The following is a 12,035-nucleotide window of genomic DNA, read 5'->3' as shown; positions in this document are numbered from 1 at the left end:
TTATTCTTAAAAACTGTAATGAAAAAAACAGCTGTAAAAACCTTAACTTTTCTGTGGATTAATTTTCTGCTGCTTACGGGGATAAATTCGATCGGGCAAAGTGTAAAAGTGAAAAGGGACCATCAATTTTCAGGTACTTAATGTAGTAGCTTTGCTGCTTTCCCTTCTTCCCTTTGTAGTTAATCATTTTTTCCCTCATGCGGTAAAAATATTTTATTCGTTCTGTGTATCGCAAAATAACTTCATTGCCGCGGTAGATGTCGATCCTGTTGATGATGTTGCGTCTGTTTTGTATTCTAACCGAATATTTATTCTACACCCTCTATCTCTGAAAGGTATAGTTTGTTATATGATCCGTTTTATTTTCTCTACAATGTATTTGCTGCGACTTAGTTTTAGAACAAAGGATAATGAAATGAGTGCAACATGGCACTTCTGTAAAACTGATCAAAATTTAATTTTTCTTCGCGAACATTACCACAATGATGCGTAAATTACTGACGAGAAACAAGCGCAACAATCAACTCGTTAAAATGACCAAATGCACATGGGGATTTAGTTATAAGATCGTAAGACTCAGGAAAAATTCTAAGTGAGAGCGTGTTCTTTGTATTGGTGTTGTGCATTTAAAAACATAACTACAAAAGAAAAAAAAAAATGAAAAATTGGCGGTTAGTTTCTAAGAATTTGAAAGTCAAATGACAACTGTATCAGAAACAAGAAGTCAGTTTGTGGACGACGGAAACATATTTGCAGGGTAAGGCAACTTTTCGTCGAAAACCGAAAAACAAACTATGCGACTCGATTTGTTGAAATTTTCCAAACATCCTAAATGCAACACTATATTTCCTGCTCAAAAGGCGCAAAACACCAGGCGGAAATTGAGAAGCAGTTTGTTTGTAATTACATTTTCTCCTTTATAAATATACTTGATAGCTTGAAAAAAATGTTTTCAAATTTAATTTGAATTTCAATTCTAAATGCTAAACAGTCTTTCAATATTCAGAGTAGCACTGAATATTAATTTCTCATTTCTCATTTTATTGGCAACGTTTGCATTTTTTTCTTCAAGATCAATTAAAAGAAAAGAAAAACAAAAAAAACTTATATTGACCATGTGCTGATTAGCGAGGAATACACAGTAGTTACCAGATCATAAATGATTCTTGTAGTTTATAAGCGTTCATTTTAAAACTCTACAATAATTATATGTAACAATACCAATACTTTTTCAGGGAAGAAGGTATATTGGGAGAAAAGAGATTCAATAATACATTTTTGAAAGCATCGTGCTAAAAGGGAATGATTTTGGTCCCGATTGACGCGTTGGATCTAACAGAACAGAAGATTAAATCCTTTATATTTATTTCCAAAACATCAAACATTCTCAGAATTGGTCAAAGCAAATTTCTTTTCACCATGGATATTACGTCTCTTTACACTGTCATTCCTAAAGGCGAAGGCCTTCTGGCCCTTAAACAGTTTTTTGATCAACGTACTGATAAGGAACCTAACTCTGAAACACTACTACGCTTAGCCGAACTAGTGCTCACACTCAATTGTTTTTCATTCGGAAACAACTTCTTCAAACAAATCAATGGTGTAGCCATGGGCACCAAAATGGGACCTAGCTATGTCAATCTTTTTATAGGTTTTGTCGAACATCAATTTTTCAGCCATTACAACGGGTCCAAACCTGAACTCTACGGTCGCTACATCAACGACTGTATCGGCGCTACCTCCTCTACCAGACAGGAGCTCGCTCAATTCATAACTGCAGTCAATTCTTTTTACCCGGCCCTGAAATATACCTGGGAAATTTCTGACAATTCTTCATCCTTTTTAAGACATCAAAGTTTCAATTGAAAGTAACGGTTTATGCACTAGTGTGTATTACAAACCTACAGACTCGCGTAGTTACTTGTTATGTTCGTCTTCGCGTCCATCTCACGTTAAGAATTCCATTCCTTTTTCTCAGTTTCTTAGACTTCGTCGTTTATGTAGTGATGACTCTGATTTCCACCACAAATCAGAGACAATGTACCAGTTTTTCGATAAACGTGGTTACCCTGTTTCTGTCGTTCAAGCGGGTTACCACCGCGCCCAACTTATTGATCGACATTCAGCACTACAAACGTCGCATAAGGAAGATTCCGACCGCATTCCATTCACTCTCACGTTTCACCCTCACAACCACTCGGTTAAATCAATCATTCTCAAAAACTTTAAATTACTTCAAAACGATCCAGAGACAAGCACTATCTTTTCGCAGCCTCCGCTCGTTTCATTCAAACGCGACAAAAACATAGGCAGTTTTTTGGTCAGAAGTTCTTTTCAGACTAATGACCAACCAGGCACTTTTAAATGCGCTCGTGCACGATGCAAAATGCGTCCTTTCATTCACAACACTCATAAAATATCAGGACCTAAACGATCCATTAAGATCACCAATCACTTCACGTCCACCTCCGCCAAGGTAATCTATTGCATAACTTGCACTTATTGCAAAAAGATATACATCGGCGAAACAGACAGAAGACTAGGTGATCGATTCCGAGAAAACCTTCGAGACGTGGAAAAGAATGACAAGGACACATCGAAACCAGTCGCTAGACATTTTAATTTACCTAATCATTCTAAGCAACATATGGCAATCTGCGGTCTTTCCTTACACTTAGGTAGCACAGAAAGCCGTAAAACTCTTGAACAAAAGCTCATCTTTCAAACCGGCAGTCTAAATCCCACAGGGATCAACGAACGCTTTTCATTCCACTAATTTATTTGTGTTTTTCTCATTGCCATGTTCCCACCAGTAACGTAGCTCCATTTTCTGCCTTTAAAAGCACACACAACCCACAATTCCCCCATAAGCTCTGACGAAGGGCTAACGCTCGAAACGTCAGCTTTTGTAATCGTTACGGTGGCCAATTTGCCATTTCAACTTTTTTGATATATCCAAGTTTTTAGAATTCGATTGAAAAACAAGTATAAAAGGAATATGAGTCAGTCAGCTCATAAAAGAGAAATTATGTGCAAGCATCTGCTGTTATTTGAACAAAAATGGTCATACCACACAATTCTAGAATTTTCCAGAATGATATTTTCAATTTTATGTTGGCGTGATGGCCATGTATTTCGTATTTAATTCAAGACAGGCTTCCTAGCCTTAGGTAATGTACATTGATCAACTTATCTACATTTCTTCAAGTATTAGGAAATTTCCAAGATGGGACCTGCCGAAAACGAACAACATTCTAGCTTTTTTCATCATATTCTATATGTAAAACTAAGTATGAATAAAGCAATTAACAGCAGACAATATGGAACATTCTGGGATATTCCGGAACAATGAACATGGGGAGCTAAAGAGTCGACCAAAAACGATTCTATCAGACCCTGTTTACAAGCAAGGAGGGTAACCCTTGTGCTAGAGTTACCCTAACAGGCGGGTCAAAGATAGCCCGGGTTTATAAGCAAAATTTCACAGGTAGGGTTACCCTACCACCCGGGACAATTTACCTATGCTTGGTAACCGCACACATCGTTATCAATGTTCAAAGGGTCTGGAAAAAAGTAAAAAGTTGTCCCGGGTAGGCGAGTTATCCCCAGCAGAGCGTTTACAAGGAAGCTAGGGTTACCCTGGCGCTAGGGTAATCCTAGCGCTCAGCTAAGGTTACCAAAGTACTAGGGTAACCTAGTGCTATGGTAACCTTAGTATTATGGTAACCTTAGTACTAGGGTAACCTTAGTACTAGGGTAACCCTAGTACTAGGGTAACCCTAGTACTAGGGTAACCCTAGCTGCCTTGTAAACTCGTCGATGAAAAAAGGAAGAAATGTGGGACCGTTAGGGTAATCCTCCTGCCAGGGTAACCCTAGCACTAGGGTCACCCTACCTACTTGTAAACAGAGAGTAAATTAACGTTGAAATCATCAGTACTGTTCATCAATCAGAGAGAACACTATCAATACTTCTCTCTTTTACGCCTCTTGGACAGGTAACTCTTAATAAGAGCCACAGGACATCGTGATTCACCAGTTGCGAAAATTTTGGGTTGCGCAGATCTGAGCTGAACTCGTAAACTTCCTTGCCGTGTTTTTGTCGGGCTTTCTGCGAAGGTTACAAACTCGTTACCGTTGTCGTATTTATTGAGTTTGAAATCCTCCACACTCATTGTGTAGTGCTCTTGGCAGCCACGCAAGTCGAAATGCTGTGAGAGCAGCCACCACATCGCATTCAGGAGTGACCGTGGAGATGAATTTCCAAGCTGCCCGCTTTCCCACAACGCTTCTTTTTCCTCTCTGGCTAGGCTTCTTGACGAATTTGGTAATTTTCCTTTACCTTCATTTCTTAGCTTACGCGCCTATCCCTCAAGAGCTTTTCGGGAACTGAAAAATTCTGTGTCCTTTATAATTTAAAAAGAACAACCTTTTTTCTTTCAAATGGCGGTCAAGTGCTGCTTGCATCACTTTCAGGGACCCAGGTTCGTAATCGGTTCCGTCTTGTTTACAAATGGAGTCGTAAAATCGCTCGTGTACTTTATCCAACTGCTCGGGAAGAATCATTTCCAGGTTTTTATTAAGGCTATTTTCGTCACACCACTTCTAAAAAACTCGCACCCAGTTAATTGTGCTCTTTCGCGTATTTAAATTTTCGGCCGCTTCTTTTAATTTCGTAACTTCTTTAAGGGTCACCGTCTTAAATCTCGACGTCCTCTTGGCTCTGATCGAGATACAAGAGATGTTACCATCGCAATTATATAATTTCACATGTGAAATTAAAAATTAACGCTTAAATTTCGCGCCAAAATTGAGGAGTAATTTGTCACCTATGATATTATGGTATAAATATTTAATGCTTGATACATTAGAATATGCCTGCCATTCATGACGGAACTGATAGAATAAAACGCTATTAAGTATTATTAAATAAAAATATTATTCAATATTTTTAAATAAAAAAAAGTTCTATGGATTAGTTCAAATGTAAACTAATACTATACGTTTTCAGTTTCTGAGTTACTTTTTGCAAAGGATGAAAATTAAGTACACGCATTTTTTAGGCTGCGTGTGAACCACTTTGATGACGAAAAATCAGCTACCACAGGTTATTTATAGACTTGAGGTCGTAGTTAATGTCTGCCTAAAAATACTGCCCGGAAAAATAAAAAAAAAAAACCGAATTCGAAACGCGCATAATCATACCGGAGGTCAAGAGGCGTATAACTTCATTGCTGTTAGAGATGTTGATGCTGTTGATGAATACCTGTTTGTTCTGCATTCCAACAAAGCTTAATACAATATTTATTCTTTACTATTTTAGCCCCGAAGCGCATAATCTGTTATTAGATCCGTCTTGTTACTTCAGTTTCTATAAAATCACAGAAAAGTCTACTTCATTATGTATTTCTCAGTGGTTTTCATATCAAAGAACGTGAGATGAGTGAAACTTAACGCTTCTGATCGAGATCTAGGTTCTCTCCATAAATACTGCTGCATTCATATTAGCAAACCACTGACGAGAATCAACAACAAGAATCCCCTCCCTAAAGTGTCGAAATTATTGGACAAACACATATGGAGCAGGTTTCTGATCATCGGATCTAAATTGGCATAGTCAGCACAATGGGTTTCTATTTGGAAATAGTATTTTACATCCAAAGCGTAAATTTCTCGAAGAAATATAAATCACCAGCTTGTTTTTGAAACTTGAATTTGAAAGTGAGATGATAACAGGGCAGTAACAAAAAAGTTTGAAAGGTTGTGTGACTTGAAATCTTCTCCCGCTGTTTGAACTCAGAGATACATGTATAATAAATATTTTACCCCTTTTTTTTCGGTAAGCAAGAGGTGTACTTTTCATTCCTATTCTTTTTGTCGACGACAAGTCTCTTTCCCCAGGCTCGATTAATTTCAAAAACAAAAACAAAACAAAAAAACATATAATAAGCTTGATAGCACATGCTTTGCAGAAAAGAAGACATTGAAATAATCACTAATCATTGCAGTTTATATTTTTGCATCGTTCACCCCTCAATGACTATTCACGAAAACACTTGTGTCGAAAATGGATCTTATTTTGTTTTGTTTAATCTTATGTTATTTTTTTTCTAGTTTTGGGTTAGGCTTTTTTCCAAACAAAAAAATGGTCTTGTTCATATACATACGATAGTTGAACACTTAAAACATTTTAAAGTTGCGCTTCGCAAACGAGAAAAATCAACATTTTCAGAATTGAAACGAAGAAGCAAGAGCAGCACAGAGGAGAAAAAGTCAGTCACATGACAGAATAGAATATACGTGCAAACACCTTTTTTTCTTTGAGCAAAAGTAGTTGTTTCTTAATATTCTCTTAGAGTCCTCCTGTGTAATTTTTTTCAATTTTTCGGTGGCATATTGATAGTGAGTTTCGCTATAAATTCAAGATAAGTAAAGCTAATTTGAATATTGGACATCTTTAGGCAGCAATTTATAAGCAAGACACAACGTCAGTTTCTTCGGGAATTAAGACCAACCCAAGATTTCGCTCTAAACTTGAATATCTTGGTTATTAAAATATCATAATTAATAAACAAAGTCGATCTTGAGTTATTACATCTATGTGTCCTACAAAATTCGTAGTGCGTATGTAATTAAATTGAAAAGGCGTCAGTCAAAAATTATTCGGAAGTTTAAGACTACCCAAAATTTCGGTCTTAAGTTAAATATGTTGAAAAACCTATAAATGTTAAATTTCTTACAGAGACGAACATAGGTAATCAAGGAGGCAGCCATTCCTTACATTTTAACTTGTTGTAAGGATACAACTTTTGCTTTTAGAGGACATAATTATCTTTAGCTGTGTACGATTGATTTTTACAACAGGCAAAAAGTCTAGTCATAACTGAGTAGCTTTTTATTCATTTATTTATTATATTTTCGTGTTTTAGCAAAAGTCGATTCATTTCGATAAAGCATGTACCTTTTGACGTCATTTGCTCCACAAGAGTAATGCAGCTTGCCAGTAAGCCCTCATTATCAGCTCTTTGCCCTCGGGAAAGTATCAGGCCTTGAGCGTCGTGAGCGGGCAAGAGAACTGCGAGAGGTCTAGCACTAATTAGGGCCAGACCCCTAACAAACCTCATCCATTATTCTCTGCTTATCACAAGTATTGAGGCAACTAACACAGTCCTCGCAAACCTTTGGATTGCTTAACTCAAATGATAGAATAAATTCATGCTTAAGTAAACAAAGACAAACAAATATGTTAGTTATTAGCAAAGAGAAATAATGACTACTTTTAAAAGTCAACTTTCCAGCTCAAAAAACAAGTGCATTTCTTTACTTTTTTTTTAGCTTCTAGTTGTCGACTTCGATGGAAAAAATGTAAATGATTTATAGGACTGATAGCGACAAATGCATTAACATCGCAATAAATTTTCTCAAAAGCTCGTGTATAAAAACGTTTAAGCGACTCAGATAAAAAAATCTTTCTGTTTTAAAGCCAGAGAAAAAAATAAAAAATTCCCTAACTTTACTTCCACAGCAAACAGACTGAAACACATCATGATGGTACCTTATATGACTAAGTGGAGTTTCATCCTCGTTTTCTGTAAGCAATGCAGCTTTACACAACTGTTGTTTAAAGCGGTTACTTATTAGGACGAACATTAAAATTTGTTGTTGACGGGTTGGGAGAGGGGCCAAGTGGGTTGCGTAGAGGGGGGAAGGAAATGGAGATAATATGTGTGACATTCAGCTAGGGAGGGGAGAGGAGACGGGGGAGGCCAGATAAAGCCTCTTTCTTGCCTCACACAACCACCTTTGCTCGGGGTGAGAAGGAACGAACAGAGGAAAGAAAGGGGGTGAGGTGGCATGGAAATTGGGGTGATTCAATGGAGCATAGAGCGATGGAAAATAAAAAAAATGGTCTGTTGTTTAATTTTCATCATGACCAGCGTTTTTTCACTGACTCATTCGAGTGCTCAACAATTACATAATATGAGATGACGTATTTGAGACTTAAATCAGTCACGGATTTGAAGGTTAGAATAGGAGACTCCAGCCCAGACAGACTTAGATACTTTAAAAGGGCAACTAACTTTTGAATTACCTTCCATTTTATTATTTTTGGTCAATGAAATTGTTCAATTTTAGGTTTAATTCTATATGAAATTTTAATAAGGCCACATTTTCTAAGTACTCCGAATAAATAAAATCGCGATCGGCAGGAGATATGCTCCTCTTGCTCCACTGAGGAATATACATTCGATGCAGTAAGTTCTGATTTGTGGAGTAGTGATCAGATCAGGTCTAACGTGGTCATTTTTCTATAACATATAATTGACTTGTTGCAGTTTTGTTGAAACATCCTCAACGAACACAAGGACAGGACGGGGTCCATGGCAGTTCTTCAGGTAGATTTTTTTAATTAGTCTCATATTACGTGCTTTGTTTTTCGGTTTTATTTGCGTATCGTATATTTTGTGTCGGCTTGTAATTTTCCTTCTGTCCCGCGTCTGTTTACATTAAAAATATTTGCTACGTATTTCGTTCAGTCGCAATCGTCTTTTTCATTTCGATCCGTTTTATCTCGGTTCGTCTTGTTTTGCTTCATTTTGCTTTGAATGGTTTAAATAAAGCCGGTACTTTAAAGACCAAAGTGACTTCACTCTCTGTATTGCTGGTTTTTAAGTTTAAAACACATTTGAAGGATTTCGGAAATTTAATCCTTTAGCTACCATAATTGATTAACAAGTAACTTCTCCCTATGATATCCATATATTATCCAGTAAACAGGTGATGAGAATACTCAAACTAATCAGGAAGGAGTTGTTACCAATTTACAAGGAAATGTGTAGCAGCTAGAGGGGAGAATGAGCAATCTGTAGCCTTTCGAGTTCATCTTCTGCATTTCATGCAGTTTTGCCGTTATTCTCGGTCACGAGTTATCTACTTGCTTTTTTGTTTGTTTTTTTTTTGTTGTTTTCTGTTTTCGATTATTTAAATATCAAAGGTTTTCGTCTTGCTTCGTAGACTATTTTCCTAAAATTGCAATCTTCTTGCTCAAGCAAGCTATTTTACCTTTGCGATGGAAAATTTGTTGCAACATATTCCGATTTTTAAAATCCAAATACGAGTAATAATAATCATCATCATCATCATAACCACCACCATCATCATCATCATCATAATGTGCATTTCAGAAGCCCATATTTCCATATTTCTAATCTTTAGAGTGCCCAGGCCCTTGTGAGTGCCGTCCTTGGTGGCTAGAAGACAAACTGCTGGAGGTGGATTGCTCTGGAAAAGAATTAGTGTCGTTCCCATGGAAGATTCCAGTCACCACAGTCTTTCTGTGAGTAGAAATATCCCTTAAAATATGTGAATAGAAAATATAGGCTCGTAAACATGTGATTGATTGTCAATAGGATGGAGACTACGGCAATTTGCATAGTGCTATCTAGAGAGATCTAATCATAATGAACACTCCAGTTGAAGCGAAGGTTGCCAGTGGGTAAAGCTGGGATGAGATATCCTTCTTGACGCATAAAACTTTGTTTAAATAACATAGACTGCTAGGTCTAATTCAGGTCGTTTGGCTGTTTGGGGAAGACGATTACAAAATGGTCAATAAGCTTTTGATAAAATTTTTAAAATAGTTTGTAATACATTGGATTTTTAATCAAAATTACGTATCTAATTTGAAGTCAACAATTTTTTTTCTTGGAAGTTTAGGAATTACAAGCATATCTTTTGATAAACAAAGGGAACAAATGGTGCACTTATCACGAACAAATCATTGCGGCCTGTACATTACCTTGCAAGAGACAAGGACTTCATATTTGATTATAGTCTTAACTTTTGATTTGAAATGGTGTAATATTTCCATAAACTGTCGTTTATGAAAAGGGTAACTGAATGTATTCATGTTGAAATTTGCCTGGTATTTTTTGTTATCAAAACCATATTTCCCATAAGCGCGCTTTTGACATGTCACGGTACACGCTTTGTCGGCTCTAACTAACCATTCATCCAGAATGATTGATCAGAGTCTACATTCTTTCCATAATGCTGTCGTATCTTAATTTTTTTTTTCACTCGTTCTTTTCTAATACTAAAACGAATTCAAAGATCCTTCCGACGGCCAAAACGGCTTAAATCAAATGAATGTGCATCGCTTTAAAACTGGAGCTGAATAAAAATCCAACTCTAAGCAATTTACACAGCCGCACCTGAGTATTTACACGAAATACAACAATTTTGAAATCCAAGAAACGAGTCTTTAAGTGAGTTTGAATTTCAGCTCATCAACAAGCTGTTGACATTTCGAACAAGTCATGGAACAGAGCAGAAGAAGTCATCGATAAAACTTTGGTTTAAATAATCTGACCTTCATTTCTCGTTCCGAGTGTGCGAGTTACATACCAACGGAAGAAGTATACTGGTCAATTTTTAAACTTTCAAGTTCACTTTAGGGTGTTGTACACATTCAAAAATTAATACTTTGCTGTGCGGTAGCAAACAGAGGACTTCAACGATGAGGTTTGGAGACTAAATTAAAGTCCTGATCCTAGCAGAGAATAGAAACCTTTCGAGCCACTGACCATAAATATCGAGAATCCACCGACAGTTGCAAAATTACGTAACTCGTTTTATATTTTATAAAGGACCCATTTGATGAACCTTTTTCGAAGATTATATCAAAAAGTTTTATCGTACTTCTTTTCCTCCAAATAATCGAAAAGTTCAAAATACGCCCAAATGGCCGTTGTTGTCCCGCCCTAAAAGCTATGAAAAATTAGGCAGCTTCGGCAACTTCGTACGCTACAACGCGATGCAACACCGCTTTAAATTTTGTATGCTAGCAGATGATCCTTTTATCTCTCGAAAAATATTAACTTCTTGTTCTGTTGTTACGTTTAAGTCTGAATAATAACCCGTTGGAATAAAGTACTTCGCGTCCCTTTCGCGGAGGTAAAATGAAATATGCAAAGTTTGCCTTATACAACTTTCGACTAATTCTTTCAAGCAAAATATAATACAGATTGTATTTCCTGTCACTACCTAAGATATAGGCCCGAACGTAGCATGTGAATATGTGCCTGCACAAAGGAACAGGTTTCTTTAATCTTCAACAATATATAAAGACACTTTATGTGATTATTCCAACATTTCTTGTTTATTTACCCAACCCTTATCATCTTGTCAGAGTCGCCCGGCTTGTTACGAAAACTATAGTACATGTCAATGTATATTGTAAAGCTCATTATATTACGAAGAGATTGTAATATTACGATGATAGGTGATGAGAGGAGGAAGAAAAAGCATTTAAAAAAATATATCTAAAAATATATGTTTATATAAACAAATTGATAAAAAACAAAAAAACAAAAAAAAAAAAACAGTGCACGAGGTGCCGAAATGGACAAAAATGCCGTTTAGCAATTTTTCTTTCCAATTACATAAATATGTTCTAAACTCAGGATTTTTGTCGTCAGTTTACATATTAGATACTAACTTAGTGAAATATTCATGCTCTTTTTCGCATTTATTTTCTAAACTCTTCAGTTGCATTCTAATTGCAAAGAAAATGCGTTACAAGTACAGAAATATTATTCTAATTGAAAAGTATGTTAGATGTTCTAATATTCTTATTACATTCTATTTTAAAAAATAAAGTACTCTAATAATGTTCTTTTCATGCCAAGTTTGAAAAAACTTTGCTCATAAGAATGATAAATTATCCTATCCTCAGTCAGAAAATACATGGCAATTGCAAAAAATACGTGTAATTAGTATGCGAATTATTCTCAGTTAAATTGTTTCGTGGTAATTCAAACACGCTTCTAATTAACATGCAAATCTACGCTACACAAAGCGGTGTTGGGCAAGGGAATCACGGACGCCGATGTAATTGACATTTCCCCCTTTTTGCGCTAATCTTAAAGCTATGAATTGAAGACTATCTAGAAAAGCTACGATATGCCTTTATACCGTCGAGAAAGAGGCGACATAGAATTATCTAAAGATATTCTTAGAAAATACCCAAGCAGT

The 12,035-nt window shown here is 36.3% G+C and overlaps 1 protein-coding gene and 1 long non-coding RNA gene across 2 annotated transcripts in view; both read left to right on the top strand.

The window, feature by feature from the left end:
• The window catches only part of LOC111347678 (uncharacterized), a 724,620-nt gene that overhangs the window by 48,974 nt on the left and 663,611 nt on the right, over positions 1–12,035 (top strand). The window lies entirely within an intron of this gene.
• Positions 41–10,726, top strand: LOC148737667 (uncharacterized). Its single transcript, XR_015996179.1, has 5 exons — positions 41–133; positions 7,525–7,590; positions 8,336–8,395; positions 9,216–9,336; positions 9,717–10,726. It is a non-coding gene; the product is annotated as an uncharacterized LOC148737667 (long non-coding RNA).

Source organism: Stylophora pistillata, chromosome 2, assembly GCF_964205215.1.
Source record: "Stylophora pistillata chromosome 2, jaStyPist1.2, whole genome shotgun sequence".
Lineage (NCBI taxonomy): Eukaryota > Metazoa > Cnidaria > Anthozoa > Scleractinia > Pocilloporidae > Stylophora > Stylophora pistillata.
This window is presented reverse-complemented; position numbering and strand designations above follow the sequence as displayed.